The 20675-nt window shown below is 49.5% G+C and overlaps 1 protein-coding gene across 4 annotated transcripts in view; it reads left to right on the plus strand.

The window, feature by feature from the left end:
* Positions 1-477: 477 nt before the first annotated feature.
* Positions 478-20675, plus strand: part of B3GAT1 (beta-1,3-glucuronyltransferase 1) — a 39539-nt gene continuing 19341 nt past the window's right edge. For 2 of the 4 annotated variants that reach the window (XM_074848970.1, XM_074848967.1), the window contains exon 1: positions 478-861. The gene's annotated coding sequence lies outside the window, so the exon portion shown is untranslated. Of the gene's footprint in view, positions 862-19666; positions 19838-20675 lie in introns of those variants that run through there. The other 2 variants (XM_074848968.1, XM_074848969.1) reach the window with 2 other exon arrangements.

Consider the following 20675-nt stretch of genomic DNA (forward strand, 5'->3'; position numbering starts at 1 on the left):
TGAGCCTGCCTTCCCGAGAGGCTGGAGGGAACCTTGCTTCTCACCTAGCATATGGTCACTGCTTTCTCTGGGAGAGGTGCCGAGCCTCCTCACCGGCAAGAGCCTTCCCTCACACCCAGCCCTTCCTAACCTCACACTTTCTGTTTGCCTGCTGGGCTGGGGGAGCGTCTCCCCTAGCCTGTGGCAGCAAACTCGGTGGGTGATGCCGTGGAGTGAAGAGAGCAGGAACCAATTCCGTAAGGGGCCATCTCAGAGCCTTCCCTGGCTTTTCCTCCCGTCGCAGGGAGAAGTGCCCCTGCCTAAGTGGAATAAATTGGTACAGACCATTAGCAGCGCAGGTCCTCCTCTGGTGGGGGGGAGGGAAGGGGCTGTCGGCACTGCTCTGGATACAAAGCAGCCAGCCACGCTCTGGCTCCTTCCTCCCGCACCCCGTTGGCCTCCTCCTCCTCCTCCCTGTTTGCACGCTCCCTCCCTCTTTCACTCTCTTTCTTTCCCTTGACGCCACGCTGCAGAAAAGGAGACCTGGGGAACCGGAGGTCCACAGAGGCAGTGGAGGAGGAAGCATCTCTCCAATGCTGTTTCTTTGCAAGTGAAACGGTGAGGCAGAGAGGCGATGAAGGAGTGTCTTGCTTGCTGCCTGGATTAAGAAAGAATACATTAGAAAAAAAAAAAAAATCCGGACCCAACAAACGAGGAAAAAAGGGAGGAGAGAAGGAGGAGGAGGAGGTTGCTGCGGGGAGCCCACTCTGGTGGGTGAACAGCCGCTTTGAATCGTGCCTCTGTTCCCAGGATTAAAGCATGAATGGGAGCAGCTTCCCAGCCACGATGGAGAGAGAAGGAGGCTCAGGCTGTGGGGATAAGGTAACTCTTGCCTCTTGCAGACATTGCATGGCTGAGCCGAGCAGGACAGAGATCCTTTATGCACAGGGCTGGGTGTGTGTGTGGATGTGTGTATGCAGCGGGCAGGGAGTGGGAGGAAGCAGCAAAGACTCAAAGCGATTTTTCTACCCCTCCCAGTGTCTATAAAGAATGCAGAATGGGTCCCGGGGGCTGCAGTGCTGGAGATCACTTTGCCCCCCCTTTTTCAGGCTGGGTCCCTGAGGACACCAAGCTGTTTTGCCTGGGGAAAGCTGCCTGGGTTATGGGGAAATGCACCCGTGTCTTGCCTCCAGGAGCACTGTGCCCTCAGTCTTGCCCTCCCAGACCTGCACTTGCTCTGGGGCTGCCCTCGTGGGCTGGCGTGCGGCTTTCGGGGAAGCTGAGTGGGGACGACAATGGCCTCGCGCCCTTCCAGCCCACCGGTGCATCTGTGCAGAAAGACAGGAGGGAGGTGAGAGGCGACCAAGAGAGTTGCTTTTCTCTTCCCTTGGTCATCCTCTGCCTTTTCTTTGCAACAGAAAGGGATGGGATTTAGGAGGAGGGGGAACTGAAATCCCTTTCATTCATGCCAGCAGTGGTGAGAGCCAACTTTGAGGCTGCTTAAAGGGAAAAGCTTTCTGAGTGCTGTCCTTTGGAGGAATAGGAGATGGCTGAGCGATGCTTTGCCATCTGAGGAGTGATCTCTGTGTTGTGTTATGTTGTGGGAGTGGGTGGGGATGAAAAAGGATGATTATGGGGGAGAAAGTCCATGGTGACCAGTGAAGCTGTCCGCAAATGATGCTTTCCTTTTCTCTGCTGGGCCTCTCTCTGACTTGATTCCTGGGTCCCTGACCCTGAAAGTCCTAATTTCTCTCAGTTAGACCAGAAAGCGCAAGTTCAAATAGTATTGGGAGGTGGCTTAGCCCAGATGTTTGGGAGAGCACTGAGGAGAAGCTGGTGTATACAGCTGTGGAGCCCATATCCAGTAAATCCCAGCAAGTAGAGGTCTTGGCTGGGCGGCTCTCACTATGTTTGGCAGGATCTTGCTGCTGCAATATCCATTTTTTTCAGTGCTGTCCATCGGATACCCACTCCTCCCCTTGCCTTCAGGGCCTTCTTGGTGGGTCTTGGCATGGGGTTAGGAAGTATTCACTTTAGTTACTTAGATAACGATGTGTCACAGAAGTCCCTGCTTATGTGCACACAGTGCAGAAAGTCCTGAGCCCCAGTGTGCTGTGAATTGATGCGAGAGCTTGTACACACATCTAGGGAGCGTGTGGTCCAGTGCTATGGACTGGAAGAGGCTGCGCAGTCTGTTGCATATGTCTGTACGTACTTGTGTAAGTAGTTGGTGTCCCTGAACATCTACAGTGAGGTGACACCAACTTGTGTAAATGAGTGAGGTTGGGTGTGTTTGTCTGTGCACATAAATATGCAAGAAGGGCTGTGTAAAGGTACAGTGGAGCTTCAAGTCATTCTTCTGTTTCATGAGTAATCCTTGCTCATATGAGGAAATTCTCCTAACTCACCCAACATGCATCTTGCTTGCCTTGTTCATGTAACTAGTCCTACTCTATACACAGACCTCCAGTGCGAATGAATTAACCAACATTTGGCTAGAAGCTGACAGTGGTTGGGATTGCTTGACTTACCTGTCAGAGTTGGGATCAAATAGGTGTGGGAAAATGGAGGCACTCAGGAAAAGAGGGTAAAATATTTTCTTCTGGTATGTAGCACTCCACTCTGTTTTCTGTGTCAACTTCAAAGCATTGAGGAATATGGAAGATGTTCTGGTGAAGGAATTGAATGATTAGTGAAAAAGAAGGTTGTTGCTCTCAGGAAGATTAATTCTATGATAGGGCCAGGAGCTTTGGAAATGGCCAAAGCCAGCAGGACAGTGGATGCTACTAGAATGGGAAGGTAGCTGACCAATAATTTTATTTTCCTGGTTGAATATGTATGGGGGTATGAAAGACAGAGGAAGAAAAATGAAATCGGTGACATTGACTCCGAGTACTTTCCCATTTCATGCAGCTGAGTTACAGATCCCTCCCTGCACCCCCCATAGGCATTCCTAGTGAAGCGCTGTCAGCTTCTCCGGAGCACTGAGAACTTGGAGTCGTTAGCAACGCAGCAACAGCTTTAATGAGAGCTGGCTCCCTCCAAGCCGGGCGGACCTGGGGACCCAACTCTCATGTCGTTTTGCAAAGCAAGAGCGCATCCGTAAAGGTCTCCCTCCACATGCATGTGTTGGCAAGGAGGTGGGGTGAGCTTTCCCACCTGTTAGTTGGCATCCCAACCCATCGAGGTAGCTCATAGTGGAGTGTGAATGCAAAGGGGGGACAGTGCCCTGACCCTAGGAAGGGACTGTCACTTATATGCATCACAGGCCTGACGCGGTGCTGCTGGGGTCAGCGATTCTGTTCTCTGGTGACTTTGTCCTCATCAGGGCAGTGTCTCGCAGAGCTCCAGCCAACTGCAGCCATGCCTGGATTTGCCCTTTTTCCTCCCTTGACCTGCAGTGTTGTTCTGTGTCTTTCTGGTTTTTGCTCTGCAGTTGTGCACTTTCTGAGGCAAGAACAGCAGCGAGTGCCTCCAGTATGCGGGGACTTGACGGTTTTTAGCACGCTCACAAATGCTGCATCTTTCTGGCAAACAATTGCTGTAGCTGGGACATCTGGCCTAAACTGACCAAGAAATTGTCCAGTAACAAAGTGTGAGCACTTGTGCAAAGCTGGCTGCTCGGTGTCAAAATAATGCTTTCTTAAAGGAAAACAGTGCATCTGCCCTTTTAGTCTTTTCCAGCACCCTCATGTTGCAACAGCAGAAGCCTTGGGAAATGAAAATAACCGTCTTTTAAGAGACACTAGGGCAAATGTTGCAATTTGGTTTTTAGTGTTTCTTGGACAGTTGCCTTTTGCAGTGCTTTAGCTCTCTCTTGCCCTCGTTCTATTTCTACTAGCTCAAAAAAGTTGCGCAAAAGCAGTTTTTTCTTCTTCAAACAAAACCCAGTGGGCAGGTATGAATCCACAGGAAGACAGGGTATGGTCCTTTCTTGCACCACTGTGCATTTTGTCTTGTAGGGCTGAGCAGTGTCAGAGGCTGCCTGGCTTCCAAGGGCTGCTTTTCATGTGGACTTACCGGCAAAACCTCTGACTTCTGGGAACGCAAGGTGGCCTTGCTCAGCATCTTCCTCTGTGGGGGATGCCCTCTGTGGCTTTCTCACCCTTTGCTTTTTCTGCAGCCCTCCATTGCATGCAGTAGCCTTGAAAAGTTAGGTGTGCTGTAGCTGTAAGTCTTGTTTGGGGGTATGGCTGGAGATGCCTTTGGTGTGGCTTCAAGCCACCTGAAGGCAAAGCATCTTCTGGAAGCAATGTCATTGGAAGAGCCTTCTGCAGGGTCTTTTTCATGGGTCCTTGTCCTCTGTAACGTGTTGTCTTTTATGTTTTGCTTGTGGAGATCCTTAATCGGTTACCTACCGGTGTTCTTCTCTGGTGGCAAGAGAAGTGATCTTTGCCACGCACAAGGTCTGCAGAGTGAGAATAGATTCTCCCTTTTTCTCCTGCTAGCCCTAACTGTTGGTGTTTGGGTTGGCAAGCTGACATCAGGGCTGGATTCACCTTCAGAAGCTAATAAGGGCTTTGCTGAGTTGGAGATCACAGGGTGTGGCCCATAATCAATCTTCATATCCTGATCTAGACACATGAACACCCCCAAGTGCTCCAAGTAATACAGCCTATTAGTCACTATTGAATATATCCTCCTACATTTTTTTTTTAATGGGAACCCCACGCCTCCAGGGAACGGGGGCACTGGGAGATTGAGGAAATAACTGAGAACAATTCACTGTGCTGGGGAGCAGATCCCAGTCTCTTGCAGTGATAATGGCTTTGTCCCACAAATTTAGCCAGTTTAGTCCTCCTCCTGTTCTCAACCCTTTCCGTCTGTGGACCCGTTAGCTGTGTCAAGTGGCCCTTTCCAAAGTACGTTGTTCACAGGCTCATAAAATGACTCCTGCACAGCGAGATACCTCATGGATACCTGGGCTGTCCTGGAGCACACTTGCACAGCTTTGCACACCTACATTTTCTATCCTGGCCTGTGTGTTCTTCCCCTTGTACAGCCGTGTGCAGATACACACATACTCCGTGTTTCTGTCTGAGAAATGCCCTGTACTGCCCAAGTACCACAGAGCCTTTAAGCAGTTTTCCAGCTGCAACGGCACCTCAGAAATCCCTCCAGCTATCCTATCTATATAAGCCATGGGGAACGCGGTGTGATATGCTTGGCAGTGACAGCAGAATAAATAGGAAATGCTCAAGATCCCCCTCCTGCCTGGATCTGAGCTGTTTTCCTAAAGACAGGACAAGGGCTAGTTCTGTACAAGGTTTCCTGCGCTTCTTGGGCTGTTCTTTAAGAGCAGGTGATGTATTAGCTCTCAAAGGGTGTGTTAATGTACTGGACACTGCTGGCCCAGCTCCAGCCTGTACACTGCCCTGGAATGTTATTTATTGTTAGTTCCTGAGATATGGTTTGATACTCTAGAGTCCTTGGTGCTGTGAACATCTAGGCCCTGCACTGGAGCATAGCACGTAAGTAAACAGGATGGAAGGAGAAAATACTACATATTTGGGTTTGATGGAAGCGTAGCCAGATGCTGACAAGGGAAAGGTGATGGTCCTGCGATCACATAGGGAGTCCCCTGGCAAAGTTAAGGGAACCCAGAGAAGAAATTCTGCCATTTAGAATGGGACAGTCTTCAGAAAGGCATTAACCCATCTCTGAAACCTCTGGGGAGGGGTTTTACATCTTCACATCATGACTGAGAATTCTCTCCGTTCAGCTCCGGGCTGTTGCAAAGACACGTGTGCACTGCAGAGCCCACAGAAGAGACGTCCGCTGATCCTCAGGTTCCTTCCGCAGTGTCTGCTGGAGACTGGTTATCCTCGCTGAAATAGCAGCAGCTGGTGCCCTGCTAATGCAATGTGGAAAGTAGAGTTTAGACTCTCTCCTTCCATTCCTGCCTTGTGCATTCTAGACTGGTGGGCTGGGTTGTCAGAAAAATTTGCTCTTCTGCACTGCTGCCATCTGGGAACACTGTCACAGCCCAGTGGGTAGGGAATTGGAAGCTGTAGCTCAGAGAACAAAGTCTGCTTACCCCCCAGAAAGGTGGGGAACCATTTGCTTAAGTGTACTGAAGATGTGATGTCGGCTCGTGTAGTAAAGAGAAACGAGCGCTTCCGGGGTGCAGTTCATCTCATCTGAAGACACTCATCTGAAACAGGCCAAATGAATCCTCCCCGTTGATTCCACAAAGAATCTAGGCAGTGAGCTCTGCTGTGAGGATCCACACCGATGGCACCGCAAGGTCAGTGCAGCTCTCGGTGGGCCTTTTGTGAGCGGGAATTCATCTGGAGGCCGATGTCCACATCGGCAGCTGCGGCACGAGGATCTCCTCCCGGCCGGCTGCAAGGTCTCACTCCTCCAGCCTCGTGACCACCGCACATTGTCTTTTGTGGGTGGCAGAGCCCCGGTTTCTCCAGTGCCACAGCTCGCTGTGGTTATGGGGGTCAGAGCTCGTGGAGAATGAGACGCGTTTCACTTTCTGACAGGAGAAAGCATCATGGGATTTATCTCAGCTGCCTTGCTGGATATCATTCTTAAATGCCCTAGCACAGTTTCTTCCTCAGATTTGGCACCCGAAAGACAAAAGAAGGCTAATCCAGAAGAAATACCTTGACTCTGCCTCACCTTCCATTCAGCTGGAAAGAGACCAAGAGCGAAAGGATGGATGCTGAGGCTCTGCTCTGGATTTCATGAATGGATGAATGCAGAGATGCAAGTGGGGATTTTGAGGGGATTTGGAAGCCTGCTCCAGGATTTGTCTGGCACGGAAGGCATTTATAACACTTCCAGCATTATCATAACATAATGCCAGCGTGATTCGGGGCCCACTCTGGCTCTCAGTGAATAAAAAGCATAACTCCTATCGCCATCAGTAGCAGAGGGATCCCGCTTCTGATAAGTTGTAGTTTTGCATAGCCCGTACTCTTCTCTTCTCCTGGTGGCACAAAGTGAGGGTTAAGATGCTTTCGTGTGCTGCTGTGAATGAGTGGGTCTGGTTGCATATGTGTGTGGGTGCTGAGCAAGCTGCACGAGTAACGCTGCCTCGGAGCAGCGCACTGTGGCCTCCTGCAGAGACACGCAGTGTGACAGTGGAGTGGGTGCCTGGGTTACCTCCCCCTGGCCTGCTCTATAAATACCAGGTGCTGAAGCGTTCTGGCTAAACTCCTTAGATTTCATCCTTTTGTTTTTCCATCTGTTTAGCAGCTTCTAAAGCTAAAGAAGAAATGTGTTCCAACGCATTTTCTCTTAACACAGGTGGCCCTGTGAGGGCCAGGACTGTGCTTACCAGCAGCTGCATGGGAAAGTCCTTGGGGGAGAGCAGCTTCTCAGGGAACGAGCAAAACCCAGCAAGTGGCATTGCTCTGGTCACACAGGACCTGACTAGATGATCTTCGGTGGTTATTCCATCTGAATCCCCTAGTCTGTGACATGGAGAGTAAACCTGGAGCTGTGCTGAGACACCGATGGCCCTGCAGTGCTTCTGGCAAGTGCATCCAAGTGAGCTTTTTCCAGCTTCAGCTCATGTCTTCCCATCCAACCGCAGAAGCGTAGTGCCAGCCTTGTTCTGATGCAGCAGTCCTGTGGTAGGAATTAGTACTGTGGGAACCACTGTCCCAAGGCCTTCAGCCCATCCCTGCTCAGGAGAAGCACATCAGAGTGCTGTACCATTTTGGGACACTCCAGTGCAGGATTTTGGGCCTTTTTACAGTCTGCGCTGATGTGCTCTGCTCATTTTTAGAATGGCTGTGGATGTTCAGAGTGCAATAAGAGTTGCACTGAGCCTGCATGTTTCCTCCTGCCTCCTTCTCTCTGTGCCTGCCCACCCAGCCTTGCTGGTCATCAGCAAAGGAGTAGCACTTCTGGAAGGATTTTTTGTGTGTGGAGACGCTGAAAGAAATCATTCATACTGTTTCAGTGGGCGTAGGAGCCATCCTCCAACCCAGGGCAGCTATTACACTGTCCTGAGGAGTCCAGCACTGCCACATTCACATTCAGATTTGATGAAGGGAAGCACAGCTTGGTGATTTTCTGTGAGCCCCTGCGTGCCTGCTCTAGCTAGATGCCTCCCTGGTATGCAAAGAACTCTGCAGGGGCCTGTGGCAAGGTGCTTGGTAAGTCACTGTCCTCCTGTGGGCACCACGTCACTTCCCATGTCCTCCTTGCCCCACCATCCTTCCATCCCTTGGGGAACTGTAACTGCGAGCCCAAGGGAAAGGCTGGAGTTTGTGGAGTGTGCAGGAGGTAAGCGATATTGTGCCGAAGCCATTAACGAGGTACATTAACTAGACAAGGAGGGAGCGGCCCGACAGGGTTGTTAACTCCTGCCCCTCACCATAACAAAGCTGTAAAACCCTCCGGAAGGATCAAAGCAAGAGCAGCACTGCACTCCTCTCAGTTGAGTCCAGGTTGAGGAAAGAGCAGCTTTGCAGGAGGAATTTTGTTAGACTGGGTGCGGTACCTGGAACCTATTTTGGCTCATGAATAAGTTGATATTTCTTCTGAATAATAGATGCACATGATGGTTGCTGAGAGGCAGATCTGTGAGTGGGTTGGGTCTCTGAAGGAGGGAGTGAGACACAGGGAGTAAGCTGCAGTCCTCTTCTGAACTGGGAGCTTGCTGGCTGCTGGAAGCCTGGCAGGACTGTGCAAGGATGACGTCTGGATGGTAAACCTGCATGGTTGAGGCAGAGCGAGTGCCTGTTTGGTCCTTCCCTGTCTCCTGTGGTCAGTGTATACCACTGCCCAGCTCAGGCTCTGGGGCTGAGGAAAATAAATATTTGTAACAATACCATTTATCTGCCTCCATCAGTGGCTTGGTGCGGCTGTGTGAATGGGATGAGAACAGTGTCGTGATTAAATCCTAGCACAGTTTATGGTGGGGGTCAGCAACCCATGACGTGTGTCTGCCGGGGCAAGCAGGCAGGTTTGGGACAGCACGAAGCAAGGCTGGATCCTGAGAGCTGTGGCTTTTTTTGGGAGGCAGCGGCTGTGCTCAGATGAGCAGGATGCTTTAAGATGCTGCCTCACACAGTGGTGCTGAGAGGCAGCCTCTTTGCTTCCTTGAGAGACAGCTTTCACCTGACTTTCTAGTGGCACGTTTTGCTTCTAATTTGGGAGAGAGAAGTATAATCTGGCACAAGCCTGCCACCCTTGAAAGGCTGCCAGCCAGTTTATGGCACTCTGTCTGCATGCTCCCTACAGCCTTGGTGAGATACAGGAATATTCCATCCTTCCCATCCTCAGCTCTTGCAGTAGCTGCAGGGATGCGGTGCCCCAGGAGAGGCTGACTTTGGCTGTGTGATGTGCAGTTGTATGGACATTCAAAGGTTTATTCAGGTGGGCTGTGATCCACTTGGATGAACGGCAGCTGGTTATGGAGATTAGAGCTACAGAAGTCACTACTAATGAATAATTCTTCCAGTGTCTTTCTTATAATAGTGGCACATCCACAAGGCGTGACTCTAACATACTCATTTTCAGAGAGCGTGCAGCTCCTGGAATGACCTTCTGTGAGGGTTTGGAAGTATTTGTTTCTGTTTGTCAGTTAGATGAGCGTCATTTCTGGCATGATTTTTACCAGCAGAAAGTTGGAAGCGCTAAAATTGGGAGCGGTGAAAAGATGGGGTGGAATCTGAGTGGTAAGGGTGGGGACCAGGACAACTCTACCTGCGTGGGAAGCCGTTGGTGTGCACGTGAGATGCCTGAGCAGGGAGATTCAGGTGTGGCAGGAGATTGTTTAAAAGAGACTGTGAAGCGATGTGATGGGAGTTCAACTCGTTCTTGGGTGGCTCAGTTTGAAGTCACATCTACCTTAGACAGAGTTATTAGTTACTCTGAGTTATTAGTTACTTTAGCTCTGAAATTCTCCAAGTGCAAGCAGCCAGTGTTCAGCCAAGAGCATTGAGAAGGGGGCCTGGCAGGCATAACTGTGAATAAAAATACTCTTAAGATGAATCCCTTGGCAGCAAGGTGGAGCTGACTGGATCCTGGAGGTGTAGATACTATCTCTGCCTCGAGCCTGGCAGACTAGCCTCAGGAAGTAGCAAAAATGGCAATAAAAGGTGCCTTCCTATAAATAAAGCCCAAAGGACGGTAGGAGGGGGAGCTGCCAATTTCTGCCCTTTGTGGAGGAATAACTGTCCATGGCATTGTGAGGATACTGGGATTATTGTCACCGTAACCATGTGAAGAGGTGCTGGGGTCAGGAGGACATTGCACACTGTAAATCTGTTACTGCTGAGTACTTTGGGGGTTTTGCACTAGCAGGACACGTGTGTGGAGGGGTGCTTTGACCTGTGGAGCAGGGGGACCTAAGCTGTCTCCCTGTCCCCTGGCTTTGGGACATTTGACAGCTGTGAAGCCCCTGGTGGCAAAGGATTTGTTACAATCCTCTGAAGCTGTCACCCCACACATACACCTCCTTTCTTCCTCCAATTTATCTTTTAATAATGCTGCCAACATTACTTCTCATCGCTGTCTCGTGCGCTCTGTCCTCTGCCTGGCAGTCCTTTTTGTCTCACCCAGGCATCTCGTACCATAACGCTCTAATGGGAAGAGACTCTAGCTGCTGAAGTTAATAACTTATCCGACAGCCTGAGTCATTCTCGTTAACAGAGAAAATTGTGAACTATGCAGCGATGCAGGGCTGAGACCCTGGGCTGTGGGGGTGAAAAGGTGTTGGGGAGTAGGTGAGCGTTCGCATTCAGGTTGGGACCAGCACAGGCAACTCCTCTTGCTGCTAACGCTATGGTGCGCTTTTTGGCTTGTAAATCTTGGGCTGCTTCCCAAAGCAGTGTTGCATTGGGTAGATGTGGGAAAACGGAGGATCAGGGAGTCCAGGGAAACCTGTTCAAAAGGGAGCCTGCGGAGGAGGCAGAATGAAACGAGGTCTTCACTCTGCACTGAGAAAACCAACACATTCAGAGAGACTGAAAGAGGAAATTCTTCTCTTTTTTGTCAACATGACAGCGACTCAGAGGAGCAAGTGTGCTGAGATGTTCCCACAGACGTGCCGCATCCCCCATTTCTGTAGCTGGCATCCTGTATTTGTCAGGAAGCCCCAGTCCCTCGAGCTGCAGAAAAGCTTTAGGGCCACATGCAGCACTGAGCCCTTCTGGGTCCAGGCAGCACTGATCTCTCCCTCTCAGTCTCAACCATCATTATTGCTCTGGCTCATTATCAACTGAGTCAAAGAGTTTAGTAACTCTTGTTTTTAAAGATTAGTCATCTGCAAGAATGACATTTGAAAGACTGACAGTTCCAGTCAAATGACAAGGGCTGCACTTGTGCTTGAAGATACTTGTTTAATTAAAAAAAGGTAAAGTCAACCTGACTAATTAAGCCTTGTACCTTGAGATACAGCCTAGGAAAGTACAGATGTGGTCCTAGTCACGTGAGGAAGCTCCCAGGCTGCAATCGCATGGGCTGGCCAGGCCTGAAGGGAGTCTGGTGGGTCTGTGCTGTGGCTCTGCTGATAGTCCCGTGACCCTGTTCCCTCCCTGGGCAAGGGGTGGCCTGCCTCTCTGTCCCTGCCACGCAAGGTTGGTGACAGTCGTAATAATAACGATGTAATTTGCCTGGTTGATTTGAGAGGCACCATAATTACTGCATGATTACAATATTCTTAGAGCAGCCATTACAAAACCCTCCAGTTTTCTCAGAGCTCCCCATGGGCTTGTCTCGCTCTTCACCTTGCAAGTAGAACCCTGCAAGGGAGTCTGTCGGCCCAGCAGCCGTGTCAGGTTACGTGTGCATGTTTTCAGCCACGTGTAGCTTAGAGTTCCCTGGTGCTGAGACACTCTGCGGACCACAGGGAGGATTTCCCTCTGTCCCTGCTAGTTTGGTGGCAGGATGGTGCTTGGCTGAGCAGGTCGAGCTTTTGCAAGTGATGAAGATGCTCTTAGGAATGGCAGGGGCTGGTGAGGGCTACTGGGAGCTGGGCAGCAGGGAGAGGTACTCATAGGTGATGGTCTTTCCTGTTCACTGCTTTTTGGAGTTGGGCTGTGAAACTGTTGGCTTAATTCTGTCTCCAGCTTTTGTTTGGCTTCTCCATTTTTCATTCATATGGAGAAGATCTGGGCTGGGTTTGGCCCTTGGGTGAATCTAAAATTAGGAGACATGACCTTCCCCAGGCATGCACACCAGGCTGTCAGATTGGTGTGAGCTGGGCTTTGCCAGCACCTCGGGCATTAGTGCTTGTGCCATTTCTGTATTTAGCCTGTGAGCTACTTGAGCCTTGTGATTCCTGTCCAAAAGAAGGCAGCTATTTTCATCTCACCTCTAGAGCAAGCCGAGGTGCAGGTGAGCCAAAGTAACTAAGCCATGGGGGAAGCCAGAGTCAGAACCAGGCCTAGACTGGAAGCTTGACAAACTGGTAGATTTAGCCCTCACCTTTCCCACAAAGAGAGAAACTAAGAGCCAAATCCCACCGCCTTGGGCAATGGTGGAATACCTCTGGGTTTATTGGATTGGCAGATGGGGGTTTTATGCTAGTAGAGGAAAAGAAATCATTTCCTTCCAAATGCCTCTCAAATGGAAGATGGGTCGTGTTATTCTGACACGTCAAAGGTTCCCAGGTAGACAAAAGCCTCCGTGTTCACTGTGGAGAAAGGAGGTGAGGGAAGAAAGATGAGGGCATCCTGGGAAGCCCTGTGCACTTCCTTTCAGTGGGCACAGTGGGGTTAGGACCAGAAATTGAAGGGAGATAATTTTAAAATGACCTTCCTGTTTCCAAGGAGAAGATTGTGTAGGTTTGTGGCTATACTAATGGACTGCAGAACTGCAAGCGGCGATTGATTGTGTTGCAAGCTGCTGAATTACAGTTGGGTGTTTGCTTTATCATCCCAAATCCCCCCGCCTTCCCTTTCCACGCTGTAGCATGAAAGAATCGATGTTAATCCCTCAGTCCCATTAGTGACTTTTGCAGAGGTCACAGGCTGTCGGACTCTCTATGCCCTGCTTGACCACCCAGCACTGAGCAGGGCTTAGGATTTGAGCCTCGTCTCTTTAAAGAAGCCATCTAACAGAGAAGGGAGCTGGGGGGTTTCTCTGTAGGTTGGTGTAGTGGTTTTGACTGTGATTTTTTTTGGCCAACCGCTAACCAGGGAGCTGCGGGATCTCTGAGCGCCACGCTGCATCTTTGCTAGGTCTGTCCCCCAAAGCCATAGGAGAAAAAACCTGTGGGAAATACTTCTGTGACTCAGTGAATGGCCCTGTCCCTCTAAGCACTGCTGCTACGGTATAAATATATTTCTGCAACGTTGGGGTATGCTGTGATGCTGGAGGGTTTGTTGCTCAAGCAGCAGCTAACAAGGACTCTTGAAGGGGCTGCTTGAGTAGGGTGCAGCAGCTGACCTGGGAGCTCTGGCCCTGTTGCAGGCTTGTCTGCAGTAAAAAAGTAGTTTGCAATAAGGCAGAAATTTATATGTGAACATATAGCCCAGCAGCTCTTCAGCTCACATTACCTGCATGGCTGCTCCTAGTGCCTCTGAAATACAAAGCAACTCATTCCAGGCTTCCGCAGCTGCCTCGTGAGCAGCACGTGTTGGAAGTGGTGTTGTGGGAAGGAGTGTGGAGGAGCTGCCATGTGTGAATTCACAGCGTGCTAGGAGCACTACTCTGCCCCCAGGACCGTTGTGCTCCCCCGGCAATGGACGCTCTTCGCTCCTGTCCTGAGCACCTCTCAGCCTGGACACGTGCACTCTCACAAGCAGCTCTGACAGCAGCTCCTGCAAAGCAGTTTTTACTTCAGTGGCGTCTTCAGGGACTTGTGCTTACAACAGCTGGTGTTTTCAAAAGTAATGGAGAATTTGAATGCCTGCATATTTTTTTCCCCAGCCTTCAAAAAAAACACCTTTAAGATACTTGATGTTGGCTATTGAAAAAAAAAAAATTACGCTTTTGAAAACTAAATCCCTTTTTAAGGTATTTAGGGTGCACAGTGGTAGCTTGCTGCAGTGGGAGAGGGCTAGCTTGCTCACTAGCTCCGCTAGGCTTCTTTTTTTCCCCTTTTTTTTATGCATTAGAATCAGGTTATTAATAACTCTTTTTAAATAGAGCAGGATTTATTTTTTTTCAGGGGTAGGGAAGAACTCCGTAATTAAAAGTCAGTGCTGATGGCTATGAAGCCAGCTCTGAGGTACGGAGCTGGCGCTGAGAGGCGTGTGCCACGTGCTGCATGCCCTGACCCGCAGCTGAGCGGGGCGGTGGGCTCTGCTGCGCTCCCCCCGCCTCGTCTCCCCACCGAGTCAAGAGGTAACAGCGTGTGGGAGGTGAGCAGTCTCATCTCCAGGTCTGGAATTGGGAACATACTGCAGAGCCAGCTGGGAGATGAAATTAAGGCTTGTGGCTTGCTGGGCACAGCTCTTCGTGATCGATGGTCGCATTTGTGAGCTTTCCCAGGTGCCAGTGGAATGGGAGGCAGCCCCCAGTGGATCCCACCAGCTTGGGGTTCTAGATGCACCCACAGAATCCTACACCCTTAATTCAGACGGTGTATAAAAGCCTGGGGCTTCTCTCAACCGCTAACAAGTAAAGCTGTGAAGTGCGTGGTGGTGAGGTAATCCTTACTACAGCATTAGCCAGCGTCGCAGGCTTTCTTCTGACAGCCATGTCCGTTCTTTCATCACCCAGCTGTGTTACGCATATTTAACTTCCTTGTGCAGAAGGAGAAAGGCAAGTCCACAGGGAGCCTGGTGTTATCTTGACATGTTTGGCTCAATGATTGAGTTTTGCAGATCCTGAAACAGTGGCCTTCGCTGGCCTGCTGGTTGGAAAGGTGAGGCTGGGTCGTTGCGGCCTGCCGCCTCTCTTAGATGAGGTATCACACGTGTCTTCAAACCCTTTGGACAAAGCGTATGCAAAGCCTATTATGGAGCTGTGGGATTTAGTCCAATCATGTTGAAATTGGGTCATCCTTTGTTAATGTCACTTTTTAAAAATCTATGAAAGTCAGCAGTGCACAAAATATTCAGTGCAATGCAGACCACAGAGGTGGAAATAGAGGGTCTGGAAATCTGTCTGCTTCTGACAATGTTGACGTGGTCTTAGCTGAGCAAAGGGGATAACTCAAGGTATCGTTGTGTCACCCGTTCGAGAAGACTTGATGGAGAAGCCCTTAAATGAGCTGATTGTCGGAGCAGTCTTTTCCCAGCACTCATTCAGCATTCACCCACAAACAACCTTAAAGAAAGTCGAACAACTTTTCATGGGTGTCATCAGCATTTCCCCTAAGAAAACAACTCCCAGTTGTCTTTCTATTTTGGAAGTGGGCTGTAATTCAAACAGCTTTTCATCTTGATAGAGATGCTTTTTAAAAACCATGTGTGAAGTGAAGTGCAGCCGTTTATCAAGAAGTATTGGGTGCTGTAAATGCTTTCTCATCCAAGACTTGAGTCAACCCACAGCTTTCCTCACTTGAGAGAGAGTCTGGACCAAGCCTTGCCAATCCTGACTGACAGACCAGCGCATCCTCTGGAAGCAGTAAGGGCAGCACTGCCTCTATGACAGACAGGATTTCCTGGGTGGCCAGGCCAAGGCTGAGACTCTCCCAGGCACCAAGGATCCACATCAGCCTCACCACTTTCTGTTGCCAAGTGCGTGACATGTTTCTTGCTTCTGCTTTGCTTATTACAAGAAGATTGCAAAGCCCAGGTTCAACCCTCTTCAAAAGCACCGAAATAAAAGGCTACCTGTCCCTTCCAAGGTTTCCCCCTCTGTGTCTGTGGAGCAATAAGGAAGGAAGTGCAGTGACTGTAGCTAAGGATCTTCAAGAAATCCCGGACAGCACTGGGCACTGTGGTGATGGTTGTAGTGTAAGAACCTGTACAAGGAAGCAAACACATTTAGGACAATGCATTAAATCTTTTAAATATTTCACAGAAGATCTGCCTTGCTGTGGGAGGCAGTGAGATCTTGGGAGTAGGCAGTGTAGCCAGCATAAGAGCAGTGCCATCACTTCTCCTGTCCTGTTTCTAGCTCTGGCCACCTCTACCAGCATCTGCAGAGGTGGAGCAGCATGGGGGGAAGATTAATCTGGAGAAGAGAAAGTTTCTGATGCTTGTTAAAATTTGGCTGAAGCTCCGAAACTCAAGGGTTTATATGTTTTCCAAACTGGTGGGTGGTTCATTCTAATTCTGGATATGCAGTTTATTCGCATACACAACTAATCCTTTTTCGAATCCTGTTAAGTTCTTGTTCTTTTTAGTATCCTGTGGCAATAAGTTACAGGAGCTAATTGTGCTTGTGTTGAGCTCCCTTGATCCACTTTGCTCATGCTTGCTTTAAATGTTAAGTGTTGTTCTGAGAAGCTTGGTTAATATTATTTTTTTCTGTGAGATAATCTGAGTTCTTGATCCCATTTGTTGCAACAGGGCTCGGGGACTCACAACTGGAAGGGGAGAGTAGATCAGGTTTTGCCTCAACTGTTGCAAGGTTGGGGAAATTCTACAATCTTTGTGCCTTAATTTCTCTAACCGCTTGGAAGACACAAGGAGCGGCCCCTGTGTATGCACCCAAGGCAAGTGTAGTGACAGAACTAAGGTTTGCAGCTGAAGCTGGACAAAAGTATTGAGTGGAAAAACAGCCTCCTAAAACCACGCTTCCTTTCCAGGCTTTTCCAATATTTCTGAATTTTCTAATTGTTTTGCATGTAAAAAAGAAAGAAAGAAAAAAGAGCACCACATTATTACTCTATTTTTGGCCACAGGAATTATTTTAATTTTTTATAAAGAAGGAAGCAAATGCTGCATGAAGAGATGATGCAAACCCTTACCCTCCATCACAGACCCAGTCTACATTGGCTCAACATTTTTGATTCCTGCGGATGAATGTAGTTCTCCTCTCGCCAGCAGATTGGTAACGGTGATCAGAAACACTTCTGACTCATTCTCACTCCCTTTCTTGACTCGCAGTTTCAGCTTCGCATTGTACAAATTGGCTCTGGCTCAAGGATGGGACATTGCCCCATGTGGTGGCCCGTGGCCTTCTGGCAGGGCTGGGCTGCAAAGCCTCCATCCTTTTCTCCCGTGAGTCGGGAGAGTCTGAGGTTGAAGCTAGCACCCCTGATTAAATCCTTGAAGAACAAGCAATTCTGTGTGCTCATTATTCAGTGCTGGCTATGTTCTGCTTAATAACTAAACAGTAATTAGCTCCACAGTTTTGCTACTATACTTATAATAGCCCCCATTAAAGTTATGGGGTTTTTAGGCAGTAATGGCTTACAGAGTAATTAACGAGCACGAGGCTTTTATTACTACCTTTATTTTTAGCCTGTGCTTTACAAGCCTTTTCTGCCAAACACCAAAATCTTAGACAGAGGCTTGTCGTGCCTGTCCCCTGCCACACAGTGTGGAGAGGAGCAGGGCTCCTACGGAGCAACTCCAGCCGGCCACCGGTGTGCCCGCGTGCAGCCGGTGGTAGCCCAATGACCGAGCCCTTGTCCCCAGTGTCTGCTGTGCTGTGTGATTGCCAGGGAGAGCCGTAACTGCCCTGTGCCTCAGTTTCCCGATCTGAAAAATGGGCGTGACACTGCCGCGCTCACACGCCCGCAAGTCGTTTTCCGTGCAAGACGAGCGGCTCAGGCGCGTGAGCCGGGATGTGAGTTTGGAAGGGCTTGTTGGGTCGCTGGGGTTGTGCTCCAGCTGCTCAGTGCGTCGGGGTGGCCTCAGCGGAGGGACCAGCTCTGGCTTGTGCCGCTGCTCCATCATTTTCCAGCAGGGATCAGAACCAGTTGCTATGGCAAAGGTGACAGAAACCCTGTGTTTAGGTTTAGGGGATACTTTGCCCAGGGGGAAAGGCTATTAGTGAGAATATACTTTGTATCCTGAAGTATGAGTGGTTATTTTCTTTGTAAAGCTTTTGTTGCAGGATTTGACTTTGTTTGTTATTTCCTGGCTGGCTTGTAATACAAGTAAGTGCTTGGTATGTTTGTTTGGGTTTTTTGTGTGTGTGTTTCTTATATCTGGAAAGTATTTCTACTCCAGTGACTTATGTATATATACAAATTCCGTTAAAGCAGTTCTTTAGTTTAACATGTTCTAAATCACTTCTGTTCAATGTGGGAAACCCGAGGAGTAATGACGCAGGGGCTGCTCAGCCCCAAAGGAAGAAAGAAGGTAAAACCAACTATAAACCAGATTGCAGATCAAATCAGTGTTTCCTATGGTAAGTGTCAGAGCCGACGCCAATTAACTTGATTTAAAAAAAGAACCTTCAGCATTTAATAATCCAGCACGTTACTAACACATGGCTCCAGGATTTATTAGAGCTTTTTTATTAGATGAGTGCCCTTTTAATATTGTCATGCCTTGACACCATTGCCCTCTGCCGGAGGATGTGAAATCTCTGTCACCATGTGGCACAGCCCTTCCTCTTGCAGCATGTCAAAATATATTTCTGCCAAGGAGCGTCAACAAACTGTGCAAAACACCTTTGGTTTAGAAATATTTTAACCCCAAAATCGTTTCCATTTAAGCTGGTGCTTTGTGTCTTTTGCATGATTTTTCACAACTGAAAAAAGGAAGTATACTTTCTGTAGTGGAAAAGGGAGTTTGATCTTTGTAATTAATTCATGTTTCAATTTGTTCCTTCTCCTTCTTTTCCCTGTGGAGGAGGAGATAGAAGCAGCCTAAAATTGGCATTCTGAACAAAGCCAGGTTTTGTTTTGAACCGTTTTCAGTGGGAAAAGGAGAGTGGTATTATGATGGGGCAGGGGTAGAGTGGATGCCTTGAAGAGGAGCATAATTTTCCCAGACTAATTTTTCACTAGCCTCACTTGTGCCATAGACAGCCACAAAAAGCATCGTTCTGCTTTGGTAGCAAGGGATTTTTTGGATGCGGGGTGAGTCTTGGGCTGTGAAGCTGTGACTTCTCGCACCAGCAGTGTAAAATCACAGGCGACCATGTATTTCCTAGCTGATGTTGTTCGCAGGAGAAAATGGATTTCACCTTTGGCAGCTTTAACACGTGACGGTGAGGTGGGAGCGTGGCTTTGTTACACTGAGAACTGGCGGCACCCTGCGCTGGGGCCATTAGTGTGTTGAGAGGGAACACGCTTGAAATACTTTGTCTGGATCCAGATTTCATAGTGCTCACAGCAGCCCCAAGCGAATTCTTACGCTGTCCTTCAGTCAGGCTTTTCAGGGACATCAATAAAATCAAATCGCTTCAGGAATTAACGCCTTTGCTGCAGAGCGGCGTGCGTGGTACGGCGTGGCTGCCGACAGGCAGCGCGGGGTGCGGGGGCCCGGGTCAGCAACCGGGGGTCAGGCTGAGCTCTGCGGCTCCCCGTTCTCCCCAGCTGACCCATCGCCATCTGCGATTCGGATCCACGCTGGGGTTGTGTCCCTCTGGGCGTGCGAGCGCGCTGTATGTAGGGAAGGGAACATTAATTACAGCCACCGCGCGCGGGGTGTCCGATTCACATCTGCAGCCCGCAATTGCCGACGGTGCAAAAGGCAGGACGCGGGGAGGAAGGCTTCCCACGGCGGAGAGCGTCCCCGGGAGCTCTCTGCTGCCAGCCCGAGCAGAGCTGCAAAGCAAAACCGACAGCTCTCTGCTGGGGCACGAGTGGGCTGTGTTGGCCCTTGGCAGCTGGAGCAGCAAAGTGACAGATGAGTGACCAGGGAGCTGCTAAATGCTCTGTAGCAAATTAAAAGGAATCGATGCTGAAGAGACCAACGCACAGATTGTTGGAGGCTGCTTGTTTTCCCCTCTGTTAAGGGGATGGAAATCAGAGTAGCACCCCAGCCCAAAGCTTCTCCATCGTAGGAAGCCCAGGGTCAGCGTATCCTATGGGAGGATGCCGACAAGTTGAGTCTGAATTGGCAGGAGGCAGGGAAAAGGCGTCTTTAAGGTAAGAGCACTGTATTTAGAGGAAGCTGCCCTTGACAAACGGGGCATTTGATGCATGCCAGCCCACTGTGGCAGCCTGCCAGACACTGTGAATTGACTCTGAGTGGCTCTTTTAGCATGTTTCCTCCCACCCCCTCTCCAGTGGCAGAGGCCTTTCCTTGGTGCATTTGCAGCGAAGGCACTTTACTAGGCAAGGTGTTGGGTCTTTTCAGAGCTGCCCTGTACAGCTCTGTCCTACCGGGATGCTCAAGGGACATGTTCTGGCTTTGTTAGAGGATTCAGAGGATGCCAGCGCTCAGTGTCCTCTGTTCAGGCACTGACAGCAACTGCTGGGACAGCAAGGATGAGGCCAGATGCTCTTTCCTGAGGGCACTGTGTGCTTTGGCAGTGCTAGGCCAGTGGGATTTCTCTGGCTCAGAGAGCTGGACAGGGATGCAGCAGAAGGCTGATGTTTGCTGGAATAATTCTTCCTCTTCCTCCCTGGTTTAATTTGTCTGGATGAGGCTGCTTTCTCCGGTTCTGGAAAAAAAAAAAAAAAAAAAAAGGGACAAATCCGCATTGCTGGGAGATGCTTCCTTGAAAGTCTGCAGGGTGTCTGGCTGCACAGAGCATATCCTTGGGTTCTGAAAAGATTTTTTTCCTGCTGGTTCCCCATACTTGACTGCAGGAAACTCTGCTTTCCATAGAACCAGATGGTTTTGGTGGTTTGTTTAGGGATTTGTTGTTGTTTCCTCTTATCACCCTCACTAGCTGCAGCTTGCCCTGATCCACCACAGCCTCTTTCCATACCTCTGGGTCCTTGCATTTCCTAAATGCAGTTTGCCAGCACGTCTGCTGAT

Source organism: Strix aluco, chromosome 23 (assembly GCF_031877795.1).
Source record: "Strix aluco isolate bStrAlu1 chromosome 23, bStrAlu1.hap1, whole genome shotgun sequence".
Lineage (NCBI taxonomy): Eukaryota > Metazoa > Chordata > Aves > Strigiformes > Strigidae > Strix > Strix aluco.